Source organism: Mus pahari, chromosome 11 (assembly GCF_900095145.1).
Source record: "Mus pahari chromosome 11, PAHARI_EIJ_v1.1, whole genome shotgun sequence".
NCBI lineage: Eukaryota > Metazoa > Chordata > Mammalia > Rodentia > Muridae > Mus > Mus pahari.
Window position 1 is genome coordinate 26,606,898 of NC_034600.1, and position 5,517 is coordinate 26,612,414.

A 5,517-nucleotide genomic window follows, 5' to 3' on the forward strand; every position below is an offset into this window, starting at 1 on the left:
TGTCCAAGCAGTCTTTCTGGTGGACACCCCACAGCAGAAGGGACTAGACAAAGTCCCCTCCAGGTTCCCAGGTGGCATCTGAAAGAGCTTCCCAGCACAAGACTGGGCCAAAATGCACTCCCAGGATTAGCTAATTAGTAGGCCTAATGCTTCACAGATGCACTGTTAAGCTTTCTCCAGACTTAAGTCTCTCACCGCAGGCTCCCTGGGAAAGCTGGTGTGAGAGACTTGGCCAAATGCTGAAGACTAAACCCTGGTCTTAAGGTAACCTGGCCAGGGGTCAGGGCTAAGACTCTCAGGCCAGGTGTACCAGCCATGCCCCATATCCTCCTCAGAAGAACGGCATGGATCCTTCTAAAGCAGAAATGTTAAGTGATCCTCCCTGAAGAGTCTACCCAGGAGAACTCAGGTTTTGTTTCAATAACACATAGAAAAGTGGGATCAGGAGCTAGAGGGATGGCTCAGTGGTTAGGAGCCCTGACTGCTCTTGCAGAGGTCCTGAGTTCAATTCCCAGCAACCACGTGGTAGCTCACAACCATATGTAATAGGACCTGAGGCCCTCTTCTGGTGTGTCTGAAGACAGCGACAGTGTACCCACATACATGAAATAAATAAATCTTTTTTAAAATAAAAGAAAGAAAGAAAAATGGGATCAGATTTCCCATGAATCCCTGTCTTCTCATCTTACTGGCTCCCCTGCCACTGTGATACCATCCCTCATCCCTTTGGGGAGGAGTGACAGATAGACGTGCATGTAACATACAAAGTAAACAACTTCCTGTCTTCCCAGTTGCCCACACTCTGAATAATTATTGACTTAGGCTTGAATTTCACGTTTGTAAATACCAAGAGCAGCGGAAGCTTGGCGTTTTCTATGGCGTGTATAAAGATACACTCGTACGTGGGGCTGAAAAGATGGCTCTGAGAGCCAAGAGCACTGGCTAGGCTCCTGGAGGATCTGGTTCAATCTTTAGCATGAGCATGGCTGCTCACAATCATTGTATGTGTAACTCCAGGCTGTAGCTCCTCTCCTGGCCTCCGCAGATACCAGACGCGCACGTGATAGGCAGACATGCATGCAGGCAAAACAGGCACACACATAAAATAAAATCAAATGCAAAAATGTATAATAGTCACATAATATGGGCAGGTGTATACATCCACACAACGGTTCAGAAAGGCAGCTTATTATGATCAAACATCACACATGGCATTTGACCCAGAGATTCCATATCTAGAATGCAGAACTTCCAAAGCTCTTCCCTGCTCCCTCAGCTGAACGTCTCTGCCTCTGTGTGTGCGCCAGCATGACCCTCATTGCCTTCTTTGCTCTTATCTTACCTGACCCCTTAGAAGCATCCAGAAAATATGGGCAGGCTCTGCTTTATGCCTGTGACCTCCATGGAGTTCCTCCAGGGCCAGCATCACTCCTTTTTGGCCTATTTTATTGGCCCGTCTTCTGTTCACAATGGTGTTGAGTGTTAAAGGCCTCCGTCCTCCCTAAGCTTCCTCCTCTCCACCTGTGTGCTCTCCCTTAAGTAAGCTTCATTTAAAGGCTAGCACAATAGCAGAGCCGCAGCTCCATTCCCGGCTAGGGGCTGGGGAGATGGCTCAGCGGTTAAGCGAGCTTAACCATGGTTGCTGTTGTTCCTGGCACCAGCATAGCCGCTCACAACCTCATGTGACCTCAGCACACTCCTGGCCTCTGCGGTCACTGAACACATGTGGTGCATGGTGAGACATGTGGGCAAAACACTCACACACATAAAAATTAAATAGATAAATCTTTTCTTAAATTAAGGGAAAAAAATCTGGACTGGTTCCTAATGCCTTACTTGTCTCTGTAGACATCTCAGACTCAGTGCTATGGTTAGGACACGGTTGAATTTGTTCCCTTAGAGGGTTGCGGGAAGGGGGCCCCTTAGTGTGGCAATGTGCTGAGAAGTAGTGGAACTTTTAAGAGATGGGAGTCTCCCCAAACCCCCCAATAAAGAAGCCAGACAGTGGTGGCACACACCCTTAATCCCAGAACCTGAGAGACAGAAGCAAGAGATCTCTGTGAGTTCAAGAGCAGTCTGGTCTACAGAGTGAGTCCCAGGACACCCAGTACAACACAGAGAAACCCTGTCTAAACACACACGCGCGCACACACACACACACACACACACACACAGAGAGGGGGGGGAATCCAAGTGGAAGGTGGTTAGGTTATTAAGAACATCACCTTCAGAAAGGATCAATACAGTCCTCATGGGACCCTGGTTAGTGACCACAAGAATAAGTTGTTATAAAAAAAAAAAAAAAAGAGGAAGTCTGCTCCTTGAATCTCTGTCTTTTTGTCTCTTACCATCTCTTTTATGTACCCTCTGCGTTAGGACACCATCCACCATAAGGCCCTTACCAGAGGCTGAATCAATTGAGCTGGCTGGGCTTAGATACGTGACCTCCAAAACTGTGGGTTAAAAGCCGGGCGTGGTGGCGCACGCCTTTAATCCCAGCACTCGGGAGGCAGAGGCAGGTGGATTTCTGAGTTCGAGGCCAGCCTGGTCTACAGAGTGAGTTCCAGGACAGCCAGGGCTACACAGAGAAACCCTGTCTCAAAAAACCAAAAAAAAAAAAAAAAACAAAAAAACAAAAAAAAAACTGTGGGTTAAATTTGTAGCAGATGTGCGGCTTGGTCTTCAGGTGGGTCCCCTAACAATCGGAGCAGGGGCTCTCTCTGACTCTGCTGCCTGCCATTGGATCCCCTTTCTCTACCTGGACTGTCTACTTGGACCTCAGCGGGAGAGGATACGCCTAGTCCTCCAGGGGCTAGATGTCCCAGGGTGGGGTGGTGCCCAGCGTGGGCTTTCCTTCACTAAGAAGAGGAGGGGGTAATGGGAGGAGGTATTTGTAAGGGAGGGACTGGGGGGAGGGGTTACAATCGGAACATAAAGTGAATTAAAAGAAAGAAATTACAGAAAAAGAAAAGCACACGCAAACAAAACTTGGGTTAAGTAAACATCTTTTCTTTATAGAGCACAGCACCTCAAGTATATTTTTATGGTAACAGAAAACCGATCAAGACATTTAAGACTATGCCGTGGTCCAAACAGAACCTTTAATTTTCAAATTCCAAACTAGCTCACACCCAAGTACATCTCCACGGGGCCACAACGGTCCAGGGTTATGGAGGACTGGTCAGAAGAAGGTTCAAGGAGAGTTCAACCTCAGATCAGGATGGCTGGAGTTGGCTCCCTTCTCCCGCTCCCAACCTGGCACCATAAAGCCAGCTACCCCACCATCCACCCTAGTAAGAATTTATTACCCTGACAGCCATCAGGCTTCACTCCTTGTTAGACCTTTTTAGGTGCCCCTCCCCCATAGCCCTAAGTAGATGGAGCGGTTTTTTTTCCACCACCCTTGTCCTGGCCAATTGTTCACAGCCACACAAACCCTGCCCTAGAGACCCTGGCCACCCCCAAGGGACACAAATGCTCCTTCCTCCTGCCTCCCTCACCCTCAATGAAGCTGAGTCAGGTTCTAGGTGTTCCTGGGTGTATGTGTTCTTTGCCCACACACTCACCACCAACCAAGATCTTGCCTCCACCCACCCAGGACCCGGCTAAGCTTCTCTCCCTCCAGTCCAGCCTGGTGAGGTGTGCTAATGGGCAGATATGGGAAGGTACTTCACCATTGTCTTTAAGCAATAGATAGATAGATAGATAGATAGATAGATAGATAGATAGATAGATAGATAGATAGATGTGAGTACTCTCCCTAATCTTCCTTTCCTAGTATCAGTTGGTATTATCTCCAGAATGGGGTGTAGTTGGCCACCTTCCAACCAACATCGACACTCGCATGGGTCACTCTGAACTGTTCTCGCTCTTGCTCTTGTCAATCCACAACCCATATGGTAGCCTGTGGCCGTCTAAATGGCCAGTGACTATGTTGTCTCACCAAGAGTGAAAGTCAGGCTTCTTAGCCTTCAGACACCAGGGGTTGCATAGCTCTGTAACCCACTGGCCCACACTCTCCGCTCCTGAATTGTTTCATGAAGCCTTGGCTTTGTGTCTACCCATGGTCCTTCATGCTGTGGTTCCGATCTGAAATGTCCCCCACTGGCTGAGGTGTTTGAACATCGGTCTCTAGGTGACCCTGCTTCTTTGGTAGGTTGTAGAACCTTTAAGGGGTGAATCCTTAGCTGAAGAAGTGGTTAGGTGGGCAGGCCTTCAGGGTTTGTAGCCTGGACCCATTTACTGTCAGGTCTCTACTTTCTGACTCCAGATACAATGTGACTAGACGCCTTGGGCTTACACCACCATGCCCTCCTACAGTGAGGAGCTTTATCTCTTCCTAAACGGAAAGCCAAAATAACCCCTTCCTTCCTTATGATGCTTCTGGTTGGGTGTTTAGTCACAGCAATGAGAGACTATGTATGTGGTACTCAAGTTTTACCTTCAGATAAGACCATTCCCCAATACGGAATACCCATAGCACTTACTCTCCCGTTGACTGACTTTGAATATATGCCTGGTTTTCTTTCTTCCCCCAATCAGAAAGTAAATTCCACAAGAACAAGATTCTTGCTCTAGTTTGTTCTCTGCAATACCCTTTAGAACCTAGAACAAACCTGGAACATAAAAGGAACAGAATAAGCCAGGTGGTGGTGGTGGTGGTGCTGGTGCTGGCGGTGGTGGAGGCAGAAGGCAGTGGAGGCTGGGTGGGGGTGGGGAGCGGAGGAGGAGGAGGAGGAGGAGGAGGAGGAGGAGGAGGAGGCGGCAGCGGAGGCGCACACCTTTGATCCCAGCACTCAGAAAGCAGAGGCAGGCAGATTTCGGAGTTTGAGGCCACTCTGGTCTACAGAGTGAGTTCCAGGACAGCCAGGGCTACACAGGGAGACCCTGTCTTGAAAAAACAAACAGATTTTAAAAAGAAGAATAGAATATTAAATGAGCAAGCACTCAAGCAGGTATTGTTTATATAGTATTCTGCAGATGGCATTGTGTGTGCGCGTGTGTGTACACAACAGACACCATCATTTAAAGCAATGAGGCAAGTCTGCATGTGATGATGTGACGATACTGTCTGAGATATGTTCCTGCTCAGTATACAAGTCAGACTCCAAATTGCTCAATGACCCTCCCTGCTACCTGCTCTCCTCGGAAGTCTCTGCCGAGCTGGGATGTAGCTAGTCTGTGTGGCAGGTCAGGTATGGAGGAAACGACATAGGTGTGTGACCGCTAAAGTGAGATTTTACAGCTTCCCTCTTGTTTTTCTGTGTCGCTTGTTTGGGGGGAAGCCTATTTTTATGCTGTGAGATCACTCAAGCAGCCCTGTGGAGAGGTGGAATGGAAGCTCGCTGCCAAGTGCAGCTCTCACCAGCCCTGTGAATGCCACACTGGCACTGTGTCCCAGACTGCCCTGTGAGTGCCACACTAGCACTGTGTCCCAGACTGCCCTGTGAGTGCCACACTGGCACTGTATCCCAGACTGCCCTGTGAGTGCCACACTGGCACTGTGTCCCAGACTGC